A 16,780-nucleotide genomic window follows, 5' to 3' on the forward strand; every position below is an offset into this window, starting at 1 on the left:
AGTGCACTTTTATCAGTTACTGTAATTTTGCAAATAATTCACTTCCACCTCCCTCTGGATGTTTTTTACTAAATGCTGGTAAACTGAAACCAGAGCTAACGGGAGGATAAAAATTCATTTCCAGCCCAGCCCAGCAGGTCTGAGAGAGCTGCTGTTTAGTGATATTTAAAAAGAAAAGAAAAGAAAAGAGAAGAGAAGAGAAGAGAAGAGAAGAGAAGAGAAGAGAAGAGAAGAGAAGAGAAGAGAAGAGAAGAGAAGAGAAGAGAAGAAAAAGAAAAAGAAAAAGAAAAAGAAAAAGAAAAAGAAAAAGAAAAAGAAAAAGAAAAAGAAAAAGAAAAAGAAAAAGAAAAAGAAAAAGAAAAAGAAAAAGAAAAAGAAAAAGAAAAAGAAAAAGAAAAAGAAAAAGAAAAAGAAAAAGAAAAAGAAAAAGAAAAAGAAAAAGAAAAAGAAAAAGAAAAAGAAAAAGAAAAAGAAAAAGAAAAAATATCCCAAAAATTTGAATAAACCACAGAAAGCACAGAAGCCCTCCAAAGGCAGCAGTGCTTGGGTGGTACCTGCCTTCACAGTGTACCCCTGCCCTGACCCAAGGTCTACGAGGCATCTGCTCCATCGGTACCACTCCTGGGTAAATCTCTTTACAAGATGCACTGAGAGCTGCCCCCATTAGGTTTCCCCTATTTGCCTAATAGGAAGAAAAGGGGAAGGGGAGGAACAAATAAGGCAGATTTGGAAAGAAAACACCGCTTTGTCTGCGCCCGTCTTGTTTCTCATCTCACTTGGGAGGAGGGGAAGGAAGAAAAGCTTCGCGTGGGCATTTTTGTTATCCGGCGAGCTGAAGGACGATTCGGGGATAGGAGAGACAGGCGGCACGCAGTGCCGGCTGTAGTGCCCCTCCGGCGCAGCTTTCCTCCCTGCCTCCCGGCTCTGCAGTTATTCTATGTTTGGCCCAAGAAGCTGAATCTGGCGAGTAAAAGGAGACTCGATCGTCTACAGCAGGCATTTAACACTTTAATCACTTTAAAAGCCCTTGGAATAATATTTAACATTTCATCCTGAAGTCAGCGTCAGAAGCTGCAGTGTTTAGTATGTACCAGCCATGCAAGTGCAGATAAATACTTAAATCTGCTGAAATTAGAGGGAAATTCAATTGGACTTTCACATTCCTATGCTCATTTGTGAGCTCGGGAAAAAATCTTAAATGGGAAAATTTCACCTTGCTTCGCCGTAATGAAGTGGAAGTTTTTAACACCACGGTAGGAGCTAACAATGTAACGCTACCTCGCCTCTCTACCTTATAGATCAGGTCAGAGAAAATAGCATTTTATCTTATAATGAGCATACAACATCGAGCATTCGCTACCACATTTTAGTATTCCCATCAACTAGATATTCCAGATCATAAGGGCAGCTCGTGTAATCATAATGTCAATGAGAAGGGCTGTTACGACTGAGACTAAAGATTACATGGAAAAAGCTGCTTTGAAACTGGTAATTATTACCAGTCCACTAATAGCAAATGATGCATTACAGTTTCACCATATAATCTGTATTTCACTCAGCTCCTGCCAGTACGGCCTTATTATATTACAGCACTCACAAATTCTAAATTCCTAAACTACAGTCATCAATAAATGTGTTACTTGCCATAATTTGCAAAATTACTTTGTTCATAACATCTTCGACTGTTATAAAGACTGGAATTGATTTCCTGCATGGCAAAATTAGGGCTACATTGATTTAGTGGAGTGTAAAATGTAATATTATTCTTCATTTGCTTGTCTGAAAAACGAGTTTTCAATTCACCATCCGCATTTGGTAATCAAGATAATAATTTAAATTTAAAATCGTGTTTATGTACAAAACTTCCCTAAACAACCCACCATTTTCAAGGGAGCAACGTAAAACCAGGCAATTAAATAAAGCAACGAAACAGTTAAAATCCGCCAGCCATTTGCCTCCACCTCCTGCTTTGAAGAGACACGATTTCTAATTTGTCTATTAGTGCTTGATTAATTATGAAGGCTATTGACTGACCATATCACCACCTAGAGATAGGTTCCAGTCTGATGCAGCCTTGCCAAACTGCAAGAATTATGGCACTAATCCACGCATTGCCCGCCAGCAGCGAGACAGGTCCTTAGACCGCTGCAGCAACCCTTGGATGTGGAAGGGACTCGCGTTTCCTTTCTCTCGTTCCTCCACCACGCTTTGTGGTACAGCGTTCTGGTCCCCCCAAAAGCCGGAGAGGACTGTAGGACCCAAAGGCTGTGGATCCACTGATGTGTCCTAGCTATGGGCCAGCCTCTACGTCCACATGGGCTTCCCAGCTAAAGCATCCTGGCAAGACCACAGGCAAGCAAGGAAAGCACAGGAGGGAGATGCAGTAGCCAGTGCTGGCCAAGGACAGACAGAGCTGGAGAAGGTCCCAGGGGGCTCTTCGTGCCTCATCATCCATGGGGGCAATGTGATGGGATGTGTTATTGAAAGCAGCGTTGCGATGCCATCAGAGCTTTCAGCTGATTTCCAAGAGGTTATTGGGAATCCCTTCGATCAAGATGCAAAGAAGGTCACTGCCAAACCAGCCCTCCTCAGCCACCGGCAGTGGTGTTGGAGCACATGCCCCCGGCTGCTTCGCACAGAGGAATTTAGGGGCGAAAGCGACCACCAGCTCTCACTCTCTGACCCTTCCTGCATTACATGTTGCTCAGTTGTCCTGTGCCATGGCCAATATGAGGTCTGTGTAAAGTGTAACCTCCTCCAGCCCCACAAATAGTCTTTAGGGCAAAGCACAAAATCCCAGTGAAAACCATTCAAACCAGCTCAGAAGACAAGAACACCCACTGCTTGCCACTGCAGTCAGTTCCCACAGCTTAACCACGCTCACAGACAGGTACTGAGGTCCACCTGAACTTCTCTGGTTCCAACCCCTACCCATTCTCTTCTTCTGTTGAGGTTTTTTTGTTTGGCCAACACACTGAAGAGCCCCTCAGTACGTAATGTGCCCCTCCACACACACCAAGGGTACTTGTGCAGCCTTAAATCAAGGCATGCTTCAAAATACAGCTATTTTTCCATCCTGAAGCCACCGCTCCATCCTCCGCTACTACTCAAGGACCATCCTAGCCCTCCTCAGCACAGCATCATGCTGGGAAGGAGTTGGTTTTCTGCTAAGCCTCCCGCAGAGGTGGGAGCACCCTGGATCTGTATGTACGGCTACCATTCCCCTCTTCTAGCCAGGCACCACGGCAGGTTGTACCCAACCATGCTCTCAACACACCCTGCTTGACAGTCTTTCCAAACCACCCCATAAAGCCATCCCTGTTGCTCTTCATCTGTCCACCCACCTTTGTTTTACCCACAGCGCTAATTAGTCACAGTTGCATATTCATTTCTAAATCACCAACGAAATGCTAACCACCACTGCAGCTCTCATCAGCTCCTGCTGACCCCTCCCATCCAGCGATGCTTCTGCAGCTAAGCCCCCACATTCCCAAATCTGTTGGCCAGCTCTTAATCGCCCATGCTAGTGATACCGCCCAGTGCTCGGTCTTCCTACACACAATGTCACACGGCGCCGCATCCAATGCCTTGCAGAGTCTATTTCATCTACATTTATCAACCAAAGTTGTCATCTGGAAGAATGAAATCAGGTTTATTTGACAAGATCTATATTCCATAAATCTAAGTTGAGTGGCATGAATTATAATTCCATCCTTTAATTCTTTATCAATTGAATCTCATATCGGCTCTTCAATTATTTTGCCCAGAAGAGATACGCAAAGTGTTGCCAACTCTCTCACAGTTACCCCGACCAGCTCTTGATGGCATTTTCCCAGTCCATAAGCTTTATTAAAAAACAGCATCACATGCCAACTCTTTGGGGATTCTTGGGTGCAAGCTGTCAGGGCCTTTTCATTTAAAAATATGTATCTCCCTCAGACCTCGTATAAAATCCTCTTTGGCTACTAATGAGCTAGAAGAAATGTTATCACCCACCTATGATAGAGAAAGATAACACCGCTGCTTTCCAGGTCTACAGCAGAAATATTTATTTAGAATTTCTACCTTACTGCTTCTTCCACTCATCACTCCTAGGGTTTCTCTTTTCTCCAGGACCCTGAAAAGCTCTCCTCTTCTCCACATCTGTGCCAGGCACAAGTTTTCCTCAGCATCTTCAGCGTCCCTGACCAGTTCTCTCTACCCATCATGGTTTCTCACTGCAATTGACTGCTATCTATTCTCCATTTTTTTAATTGTCATATATTGATTTTTTTAATATCTAATTGCTGTTCTCATCTCACCACTGAAGCGGGTGAAGTGGGTTTTGGATTTGGGCCAAAGTTGCCCTCTCCTTCCTGGACAGCTCATCAACTCTTTACAAATAGCTTCCAATTACCATTCGCATTTTTGCCTGTACATTTTTCTTCCCACTCAATTTTACTGCTCATTTTCTTTGTATTTGGAAAATTACCCCCTTAGGAGAATTACACGGGGATACCACGTACCAAATACAAACATGGGACCATCACGAAACCTGACTGGTCTCACCCAGTGAAGTCTCACCCACCATTACATATTTATTCCTTTTCTACATCCCAGCCAGCAAAGGACTAGTGACAGGGCACAGCATTTCACTACAGCACAAATGTTTAGTGTTTCTCAAGTTATTGGCTCCTGACAAAAAAAAAAAAAAAGCAGCAGAACAGCTCTTGCCTGCCATGCCCCCAAAATAAGTGATTTAACCAGTGACACACAAGCGACAGATTTAGCTTCTGATCTGAAAAATGTTAACAAATGAGTGGGATGGATATTGGCATTTGAGTGCCTCTAAGGGCAGTTGGCACAATTACTCAGTAAAATATGAAGAGATGGCTGCTTTCAGCATTAAGGGGCTTCTTTAATATTAAAAAAAGTGCCGGTTCTTCTGTACTGTGCTCACAGATACACCTGGCATGCTCAAAGTCTGAGTCAAAGCAAGCCAACATCTCCAGGCACAATATAGCTGGCTACAAGCGAGACCCACAGCCATGTCCACCAGCAGCAAAGCCAGACAAGATGCTGGGGTGAAGACCAGCTGGGAGGAGAAGCTGTCAGCTAGATGCCACTGCTGGGAGGCTGGGGGGGGGATTTCTGGACCTAGGCATGCGAGTTCAGGCATTGCCAAGTGAGTAATGGAATAATCTGCAGGCGTGTGCCAATGCGCTTTGGAAGAGCTTCCTTCGTTTCTCAAAAGTCAGGGCTGGATCCAGGAAAGCTGCTCGCCGGACACACCAGCACTTTACAGAGGAGCAACGTGGAAACACCACGTGCAGCATCCTCTCGGTGCCCCTATCTGCAGCCCATAGCGCAGGACGTTGCTCGACAAGCACCAACAGATTAAGGAGCAAGGTATTACTATAACATGGGTTTTATCGCAGGGCATCATACGGGCTGCACGCTAACACGCAGTATTAGAGACACCCCAGTTTTCCTAGTGTTTTCACAAACAAAAACAGCTGCGTAAGCACTGACTGCGTACGTGCCAATGGTGTTTGCAAGGATTTCATTCACAGCTGCAGATTCACTCCCTCGGAGAAATCCCTGTGCCAGAGAAATCTCCGAGCGGACCAGGATTTGGCCCTCGCTGCCCGGTTGGTCCAGCCCTTGTTCTCAGCAACATTTCTCCGCAAGCCAGCACCACCAACCTTGATGGCTTCACTCCTGCCTTTTCCTTCACCTTCCCCAAAAAACCCAGCACGTGTAAGCAAAGCCAAGGTGTCTCTACCGGCCTACCTGCGCTTATGGAGCACGTATGTACCTTTTGCTATCAAACTACAGAAAACAAAAGTTAACAGCGACTCAAACGCCTACAACCTGCAGCACGCACCCCTCCCTCTTCTGCTCACCATGAAAAAATTATTGGAGGAACAGCCTGAGCCAAACCCAGGAACTTCTTTTTTCAGCTTTAATGTTAACTGCCTACTTGATTTTTGGACTGATAAATTTGGAGTTGTTATGGTATTTAAAGGGGGGAAGAAAAAAATTGAGTTAATTGTTACCACTTGTACTTGATTCAGTTCTTCTCCATCTGGCTTGTCAAATATTTCCTCCCCCCCCGCTTTTGGAAATCCATGCTGTTGAAATTCCTTTCAACCGAAAACTAAAGAAGTGAAATAGTTGGGACACAGGACGCAATGCAGAGTCAGGAGATAAGTGGGTCCACTCCATGCCTGCAGCAGCCCACTTCACCCTCAGTAAGAAATAGCTGCTTTGTCGTCACTCACCTCTTCCTGGTAGTCAGTAGCATCAGTTTAGATGGGAAACTGTAACTGCCCAAACATATTTTTTCCTTCTTGCCTTGTACTAATTCTGCCTCCCAACTCTCCAGATTGCAAAAGGCGTGTTATTAACCTGGTCCGTCATTAACTGGCCATAATACCTGTTAGCACTATTAGCATCAGCATTGTCGCTGTTGTTGTCATAATGATTGTAATAATAATAAATAACAGCAGTAGCTGCCTTTATGTACAACAGGGTACTTTCTCTCTAATCTTTTCTCTTTATCACTAGATGAATCCAATGCAGAAACACTGAAAAAGAAAAACGTCCCCGAAACTCTCTAGGAAATGATGTGGCATTGGTTGTGAAACAAGAAGCACCATTGCTACTGTGCATTTGAAACACAAAATTTTGCAAATCAAGTCCACATTGTTCATGAACAGGCCTGACAGCCGGTCCTGGAAACACTGAAGTTGCAAAAACATAAAAAATCTCAATGTTTTGCTTTGTGGGATCCTCACCACCCCATTTGCCATCTTTACCAGCCTTTCCTTATCTATGACTTACTGATACAGTTATAGTGACGATTATTGAAAACATTTCTGAAACATGTTTTTTCTTCCTGGATTCTTTTTTTCTGCAAATTCAAACTCCCTAAAAACATTTTAATAAAACTGGCAAAATATCTTGTAAACCGAGTCTCAATAATGCCATTTTTTCATTATACCTTTTAAAAGCCCTTCTTTAAAGAGGGATCAGGCCAAGATGCTAATGCCATAACCTAAACTTCAAAAAGAATCTCAAGCAACAGCAATAATAAAAACAAAGCTACAGCTGGCATTGCCTTGCCATTCAAAGACTTAGCCTGGAGTTAGGAACTCTGGAAATTCACCTTTTTCTCCCAAAGCCAAATTTTCCACAAAACAAAAGTTTTTAGGGCCTGAGGAAAGAGCGAGTGGGAAGGGATGGAAACAAGGAGGCCAGTTCCTCCCTGCAAAAAAGCCACGTGCGGCATCCTCGGTGGGAGACACAGGTGGGAGCGGGGAGAGCTCCATCCACAGCCCAGCGGCCAGGCTCCTCATAACCCTGGGGAACATCTGGCCCTTACAGGAGAAGTGCAAACTTCATGGATGACCATTTTGGTTGTAGCCTCAACATATATTGTGTATTTACTCATTCTTCTAAGCAGAACCAAACCCATAACACCTAGATTCCCCTCCAAGAAAATATTCCATTAACGTCAAGCAACAAAATGCATGGTTGCTGGAGCTGTGGCAAGGAGGAGCGGGGTGCTGGGGTCCCACCGGAGCACACCAGTGCTGCCAGACATACTGGCGTGACCTCAAAGTCTGTCACCATTTTCAAGGCGATTACGATTTGGACACCAAAAAAACCTGCTTCAAGCTCCAACTTGGCAAGTAAGGTATCAGGCTGCGACTGATTTTGTGCTTTTTTAAAACTTAAGGGGGGTGGAAATCTGTTGCGTCTTGATTAGCGAGGAACAGAAGAAACCTGCCATCAGAAAATAACGCTGTGCTTCAAATTCAGCTTTGAATGAAGTTTTACAAAGAAACCTCTCAAGCAAAGAAGACCTGATCATGCACACATATGCACCCTATACACCAACGCTATGGGGATGAAGAAATAAGGTGATGCAGACTGCAGCATCACATAGGTAGTAGCTCCATTAACTTCAAACACCCGTGGCAGCACCTAAAGGGCGAACTATATGGCGTTGTCAGCCCCGTAGGAGGACGCCTCACTGATACCATCTTGTTTCTCTAAAAATATCATCAGCGAAGTCACCGACACCCCAGGTGCGCAGGCTTCCCCGCCCAACTCTCCCAGGGCGCCTCTCCCGAGTGCGGACGTGGGGACTGTAAATGAATGGACTCAAACAGCAGTAGCATCACTGGGATGACACCTGCTAAATCAGGTCCTCTGGATCTACCTGGCACCAGGTGTGTCCCCTGCTGGAAGGTCCACCTGGGTTGTGGCCCACCAAAGACCAAGCCTCACCTAAGCCCTGCCCTGACAAGAGCATCAAAGTCCTTTCAAAGCCTAACCCGACTATCTGGTAAACAATACCTTGCCTCAACGGTCCGTAATATGCATTTACCTAGTGGTAATCAAGTCAATAATTCACTTTTTAAATGCAGTGTTGTAATTATACAGCTACAGAGAGCTCCCAAACCATTTTATTCACCTCATACACCTACACGATGAATTGTTTCCTTTTCTACCGTTTTCTCGCCAGTCGGCAGCATCTGAAGAAAAGGCAGAGCGCACTTCAAAAAGTTTCTTGCAAAGGAAAGAAAGGAGATGCTCTAGCAAGACACCCCAGGTCATCCCTGCCAGTATGCGGTGAGATGCAGCACGAGACTCCCGAGCCCTGGCAAATGCCGGCAGTGGTGTGTTTCTCCAGGTTTGTATTGCAGCTTTGGCATTGCCCAGACTTGCAGCCGGCACCCAGCACGGGTGAGCGTGTGTCATGGACGCTGCTCCGCAACACACACCATATACAAACACATCTCTTACATATAGAGACTCTCAGCTGTGATGCCAGGATGCTGCTTTCTTTAGAAGAGCCGCTAATGCTTGGTGACCCAATTAGCACTGTGGGACCTCGCTGGAGGACACGGCGGCTCTACCACACAAGGCACTCCTAGAGAGATTGAAGTGCACTGGCATTTTGAAACGGCTGTTAGCCCTCTCCTAGGGAGAAACAGGGGCTGGCACCTTTCCACCACTGCTCACCAGCAGGCACGCTGCCGCCAGGGCACTGCTGGGCCATCAAGTCTCCTCATCACCTACAGTTTTGCTTTATTTTTACTGCATTTTGGATATTAGAATCTTTATTTGAGGTGCCGGGCTCTGTAAAGCACATACACTTAAACCATCGCCTTGTAGAGATGTGGTGGTCCCTGCCAACCCCCCTTGGCCCTTATCACCAGCCAGGCACTGCCAAGGTCCTCTTCTCCATCCCACAGCACCCCTGCTCCCACCAGTGCCTCGGGCAGCGTGTCGGTGGAGCCAAAAAGCCCGAGCCCTCAGCCAAGTGATGGGTGCGGGGATGTGCATGAACATTCCACCTTTTCCTTCCCAAAATGGATCCTCTTCAGACCTCCCTCTTTCCCAGCCTTCCCCTTTGGCTCGCTTTCCTCTTGCTTTCAAATTAATGATATTTAGCCAGCAGCAAACCATCCTGACAAAGTGGGTCAGGGGAACTGCAGGTCCCCCCAAACGACACCTCCGCCTGCAAATCATCTGCCAGGAAAGCAAAGGTTTATTCTGTCCCTGAGTAAGTTCAATGTCACCATGTCACCATGGAGTTGCAAGCACAGCAAGTGCTGAACCAGGTCCTACAACGTTTAGTTTCATAACTTGCACAAGTGAGTATTAGTAGAATCGATAATATATATATTTTCCTCTCCCTGCTTTGCAAATAGGACCAAAAGGTGTCGTAAAGTTGTCTGGTCTCCTCCAGTTATTCTGTCTCCTCTCCATCGTTGAAACATCCTTGAAGTTGAAAATGATATAATACTCCGAATTTCTGGAGTTTGGAGGATGTAAGACTTGCAAGAATTGCTACAGCTTTATTGCGTTCTCAGGGCACAGAGAGTATTTACCATACATACATCAAGTCAAGGAATGCAAAAAGGGCATACGAAAATTTGGCGCTTCAAGCTCAGGAGTTTAAATTCCCAGAAAGGCAGATAAAGAGTAGATTTTCTTATTTATAGATTTGCAGATGAAATCCAACAAAATCAGCCCTCCCCCCCTTAAAAAAAAAAAAACCTCCCTCCTTTATGTCAGTAAGGCTGATTCAATTTCCAGGCTTGCAAGGTCTCCTCTCGCCGAGTATTACCCGACCCCAATAACACACACTGTTCCAAGGTTAAGATCTGTTTCCTTACAATAATGCAGAAAGCTGTTGTTTCAGTCGCGGCTGCAGAATTCAGCTTTGAAGGACAGGTTAGTACCACACTACATTTAACTGGATTCAGTTCATCTGATTATACAGTGCCTTGCTTTCTGGAATATGTAATCATCTCTTTCTGATGACATTTTAAATATCCAACTAGACAAATAATTGCAGCAATAATTGATAGCTGAGTCAAGCTGGAAGATTATTGATTGGCACAGTACCCGCTGAAACAAATGTTCATCTTTCAAACATTACAGTGAGGATGCTTAAATCTAACTTTTGCTGATAAATGATAAAAATTTGATTTACTGATAAAACCACCAGAATAGAATATGCACTTCAGGATCTGATTACCTGGTGAAATTTTTTGAAGAAAAATTAGGCATCGGGATTTATATTCTATTTCACGTGAATAATTGCCAAGATTTGGAAAAGCGGTTGAACATAAACACACATAGAGAAGTCTTAAAGAGAGGCTGATTAACTCTCTACCTTCCTCAATGGTATTTATCGGTTCCTAATCACTATTATGTAGGATTTTATCCTGTCGCCTTCCTGAGGACGCCTTGCGTGGGTCTCATTACCGGCAACAGTAGTTACAGGTCGGGAAAGATCCTCCCCTCATCTTCCCAGCAGCTCGAAGCCCTCAGTTTAAATGTGCATATTCTTACTCTGCTGTGAATGCAGCTGAAACGAGGGTTTGATCTCATTTGCCATGGTGTAAATCAGGAGCACCAGTGCCCAAATCTGCAGCACTGCACAAAAGCAGCGGGAGGGAGGTCAAGATCAGGTGCATTTGCAAGCTGCATTCGATACCTTAAAGAGAGGGGGTTTAAAGCTGAAATAAAACCACTTTTCAGCTCTTACTACACAGGGGTCTGTTTAAGCATGGTTTTCCTTCTAATTATGAAATTCCAGACCCCGCAGCACTGCTTATACATCAGGGGGAGAGAGAGGGGGGAATTTCTGAAACTTACTGGTTAGAAAGCAGAGCGAGTGGCCGCGGCAAAGGATCGTGTGCGGGGAAAGGCAAGCGATGAGCTGCCTAGTTAGGGCAGAGTAGCTATCACAAGGCAGAAGCCTGAAATTAAGGAAAAGCGCCAGAATATTTGAGCAGGGAACAAAGAGCATAAATTCCAGAGTAAGAGATGAAAAATGCACTGAAACGTTTTGAAACGGAGCCATTAGGAGCTGATTGAGTCTCGGAGCTACTGTTAAAAATCAGCTGCTTGTTAGATGCAGCGATCAGCTGAGCCCTGACACTTAAGGCGTACGAGGGGGCTTGTCGAGCGGCTTCGCTCTAATTTAGAGATCCTCAGTTAATTAGAAAGCCCTCAGATTTTCTGCAAATGCAGGTCGCTATCGACAGCTCGTGCTTTTGATGCTTTCCAGGTGACAGTTGCCGGACTGACCTTCCCGGCGCTGGCAGGGCTGCCCAGACCCTCGCCGTGTCGGGGAATTCAATCACTGCTGCCAGCGCCGGCGGGAAGTTACAAGTAAGGTTACTCCGCTCCTACATGCCGTTTCCTCCTCTGAAACAAACCCTGATGAAATCTGCATTTACTTCATTCTATAAATAGCTCCAGCTTTGAATCATTTTTATTTTTTCCCCCTGCTGAGTGGATGTCACAGCCAGCCCAGGACTTTGGGGTGGGAGCTAATTGCAGGCAGCACCAGCAGAGGCTGGGAGAAGAGAAGTTAAGTGCTTTATGGGGGACAACCTGCTCGCACAGAACCCATGGCCTCAATTTTGGCAGAGAAACCTCCCTTTGAGATGTTCATTTCCCCAATACCTACAGCAGGTAGTGGTGGCTGCAGGGGACGGAGCGCCTGTCCCAGGGACAGCACTCCCTGAGCTCCTCCGAGCACCCATCCCATAGGGATGCCCTTCCCAGCCACAAGCAAGGTTTGGTGATGCTCTCCAAGTAGAAACCACTGATAATACATAATGCAGGGCAAATGCTAACACAGGCAACCACCGAACAAAATCAGGCTTGTTTGGAAATGCAAGGAAATGAGTGGAAGTCACAGTGACAACCCAAAGGCAAGATGACAGACCTGCAGTCACACAGGGAGTCGTCAGCAGACACTAGAAAATTAACTCTCAGGAACAGTCTAGCATTGGCAGGGAAATGAATGAGATGATCTAAGAGATATTTTCCACCTCTAATAGGATTTGATGATGATTTTGCATAGGCTTTTGTGCTAGCCTGGCTTTTGATAAAGGCATGGTGTCTCTTTTCAACCCACATGCAAGGGAGAGATTAATAAGTTGCAAACTCGGCCCACCTCGGCTATAAATGGTTCCTGTGCCTATAGGGGGAAAAAAAGCCAAGCAATGACTGAAAAAAAAAAAAAAAAAGCCCAGTGAACTGAGTGAGGTTACTACTTTTACACCCAAATCTTCAGTTATTAAGAGATTTAGAAAGGAGAGAAAAAAATCTCCTCCAGCATCCAAAAAAGCACCAGTTTAGTAGCCAGACAGGGCAGTGATGCACAAACCGCGGCCAGTTTAGGAGCGCCAGATTGAGACCTCTCCAGGGAGAGCCCCTCTGGGGGCTGTGGGATGCAAGGGGAGATGAGATGGCTCCAGCGCATCTTGAGGGTCACTTTTCCCCCATGCAGGAGAAGGGGGCAGAGCCACCAGCAGGTAAGGACAGTATTCATTTGGGAAGACCAGGCATGGAGACATTGCCCCCTCACGGCCTCAGATCAGCAGAGGGTAAGACCAGAGGACTGGCCTCGGAGGATGGATTAAGTTAGCACTGACGGTAAAGAACAAAATGGAAACCAGAGTTTTTAAGCATACAAAATGGACTGTAGAGAATCCCATCTTTCAGTGAGATAAGCATTTTCTTACAGGAAAACGCAATTAAACGTTGTAACTGCCAGCACTTAGATACCAGTAACAGATAGCAATAAAAAAACCCTACCCTCACCTGATTAAGCGAATAGTCTTCTGCGTAGTCTACATGGTCATATCATGATACCCTTTCTCAGGCAAATGGGCTTACTCCATGGGCTGTGCCACTGTTATTTTCAGCAGGAAGATTTGGGGATCCAGGCCCTGCTCTTTAGCATCATTGGGACTAAACTCTGAGCCTTGCTGCCGTCTAACCCTTGCACTAGGCCAAAGGAACACGGCTGCCACTCAGGAGAGAGCCGCTCTCCTGTTCTTCATCCACAAGTCTTCCTTTTCTGACTCTTCACCTCTGTACTGTGACAACACATTGTATAAGGGGGCTGGGATCTCCACCATCCATCTGCTAACGCTAGCAAAGTCAGCCCACACATGCTGCTGTACATCCCGGTGCACAGGAGGACACGGGGCACACTGTGACCTGCCAGCAGTACCTCTACATCCACACCAGCTGGGACAGCTCACGGGGGAGCCACGTGCTGGTCCCTGCTTGCATCGCCTTCCTTGCTGCCAACATACAGTCTCCCACAGGGCAGCTCTGCTTTTCGGGAAAACCAGCCCACAGGGCCAAAGATGGGCAACCAGATACATCCCTGCATGCCTGACCACAGACTTTTGTCTGCAGGGAGCGTTTCAGGTTCAGGGCTGCCGTTATTTGCACTGCAGCCAGGTCCGGCAGCTGCCACGGGGGACCGGAGTCCCTGAGAGTGCGGCACTGCACCCAGAGATAACGAAACGACAGTTCCTGCCCTCGGAGCTGGCAATTATCATCATTGCTATTATAACCTGATGAGAGGGGCTGCCAGTTTAAACAGGCTACTGCTTCGACGCCAACGCTTCCCACTCCTCAGGCTTAAGAGCGCTGAATATTTCAGCAGGTAAACAGCAGAAGTCGCAATCCTCCCATTTGCTGCCATGTCTCATAGCACTTTTGAAAAACCACGGCGGCGCATTTGCGGTTGAAGTAAAAGAAATTGGCCTCACGTCCTTTTTTAGCAATAATACAATAAGAGAGCAATTACGTTAAAAACATTTAACACCAAGATGTTGCACTTAATCGCACCTTAAGTCCGAGAATATCGGCATACTTTGCAAATGGCTGTTAATGCCATGAAGGTTGTACAAGGAGTGGAAGCGTGGCCCATGGTCCTGCAGGGGCATTTTCCAGCCACTTACCTCCAGCTCCTCATTTTCTCAGGGATGGGAGCCCATTTTCAACAAGCACCAGCAAGCACACGGTTCATACCTGCCACATCCAGCATCTCCGACACCCCCTCCACCCCCAACCCCCTGCGCTCCGCAAAAAGGGTGCTGGACGCTGTGGTGATGGGTGGCAGCTACATAAAAGATGTAAAAGTCCTTGAATCATCACTTTACCTGAACGCTTTATCAGAAAACACCCCATCTGGGGGCAGGCTGGGAGATGGCCGTATATACAACAGGTCTGAAATTGCCATCAGCTTCACCTCGATCCTTTTCTGATGTCCTTGGCCACCCAGTTAAGATCTGACAGCATTTAAAGATGACAGTGCTTGAGGTAATGGGACAATGCCGTAACAGGATTACAGGAAATGTGAAAGAAAGGACATACGTACGTAATGTCATTTAGGTAATGTCATCTATGAACAGGTTTTGCTGCAATTTTTGCTGACAAAGAAGTCAGTCTCACTTATACAATTCCTTTTAAACTCTGTTATTGCCGTAAATAGTTTACTTCTTCCTGAAAGAAAGCTTTTTAGACACGTCATCGCAAATATTTTGTCCAACTTTCTCAGTGGTCTGAAGCAGGGTATCCTGAGCAAAAAGCAAAATGCACGAGGCAGCGAGCGGGGCGAGGCAGCGCGATCGAAGGACTCCCTGCCGCCCTCCCAACCTCGCTGCAGCACCCAGACTTCCTAAGATCCTCCCAATTAATTTCCACCCAGCTATTTCCTCCCAGCGCCCTTTTTCCATCAGTATTCCCTTTCAGTCCCACCGCAGCTGCCCCCGAAACAGCTTCCTCATTGTCCCCCACCAGAAGTGGTGTATGTGTGCCAAGCGACTGACCGCAAACAAAAGCTTGTTTGACCAACGCTTGTTCCGAAACAAAACCCCGGCTGGAGGAGGAAATCCCGCAAAGGAGGGGGGATTGATGCTGGGACAATTTGGAAGGCGAGCCCAGGCGCGCTCACCCCCGGGGACTCGCATTCTTGCCAGACAATGGTGTCTGGCCTCCCCATTCACCACCCGCCTCGCACCCCTCCCCAAAAAATCCCCCCCCTAAAAGCCATGTTTACTATATAGTCTGGTAAGTGGGAGAGATGCTGTTAAACTGAGCCCGTGAACATTTCGCAGCGTCTCGGGGACAGAGAGAGGACAACAGAAGCCTCTAAAGGACTTGGGGAAGGGCTTTTGGAGCTAAACTTATTGCAAGGAAATACTGCGATGAGTCCATTCCTTCTGTGCTGGATGGTGAAAATTAACAGCCAAGGGGGTGGCTGTGAGGTCCCTGCTTGCTGCCCTTTCTCAGGGGGTGTTAACCCTTCCTAAGCAAAATGTTTCTTCTGAACTCCCCAGCCTTGCCTTAGATGACTCCTTCCCCTGAGCCCGGCAAAAGCGGCTGTTATGAAAAAGCTGAGGCTTTGCCCCCCGCACATCTGCATGCCATTGGCATGTGAAGTTACCGATTAGAGGAAACACCCTCCCTGGGCAGGCAGCCCCCTCCCTCGATAAGTACGGTTGGAAACCACAGGAGTTGCACAGGCCGGCTCGCGCGCCGTACCCCGGCCTGACCATCTTATCCGTTAACAAACAGACGCTCAGGTCTTCGTCGCGTTGAGCAACGTTGACATCTGCCCGTTTAGGCAACGCATTGGGCAGCAGCTGGGTTTGCGGCCGGGCGGCTGGCAGGGTTTACTGCAGGCTCCCTGCGGGCTTTGGCGGGGGCAGGACCCTACCGCCTGTCCGTCCGTCCACCTGGGCATGCCTTACTGCAAGAAGACGCTTGCAATCAACACAGCAACGCTAAAATTCCTCGCAGTCGTAATGCTCAGCCCTTGAAGGGCACGTCCCAGATCAGCCTTCACCAAGCTGTCCCCAGGAGCACGCGTCAACACCCCCCACACCAGGTAGAGACAGAGAACCCAGCTGAAGCAGCTCTAGTCCTTCCCCCTACACCCATGCTCCAGATACCATCTAAGGAAAAGAAAAGCTTTTGCCCCGATTAAAGGCAATTTTCTAAAGCATATTGACCATTTCGGTGCCGAGGCCGCTCACGGGGTTTAATAACTATATGTATGTTCCCAAGCATATGTATACAGTTTTTATTTCTAGCCCGCAGAAGTGCCTGTGCAGGTGCTGTAATAAAGTATCTATGGGATGCGTACGCAGGAACAAACCACGAAACTGAGATGGAGATTTTTGTACTGTTCACAAAGTGCCAAGGCTACGGCCTCGATCCTGGGGCAAACTGCTGGTCCTCTGCTTTCGGAGTAGGGCATGCCACTCCAGACACTGACTACCTGCCAGTTCTGCTGCTGTTTGAGCTTCCAGCTCTACAGAGACACTACCACCACCAAGTTTCCCCATGGCTGACAGACAGCCTTGGAGGACACTGGGACTGATGGGAGCCAAGGGGTAGGACCCATCGCCCTTCCAGGAGCTCCAGCAGCACCTGCAGCTGCCTGACCGCTTCA

The 16,780-nt window shown here is 46.9% G+C and overlaps 1 protein-coding gene across 1 annotated transcript in view; it reads right to left on the reverse strand.

Moving 5' to 3' along the window:
• Positions 1-16,780, reverse strand: part of BCL11A (B-cell CLL/lymphoma 11A (zinc finger protein)) — a 67,774-nt gene that overhangs the window by 3,050 nt on the left and 47,944 nt on the right.

The sequence above is a fragment of the Charadrius vociferus genome, unplaced genomic scaffold (assembly GCF_000708025.1).
Source record: "Charadrius vociferus isolate BGI_N301 unplaced genomic scaffold, ASM70802v2 scaffold455, whole genome shotgun sequence".
Taxonomy (NCBI): Eukaryota; Metazoa; Chordata; class Aves; order Charadriiformes; family Charadriidae; genus Charadrius; species Charadrius vociferus.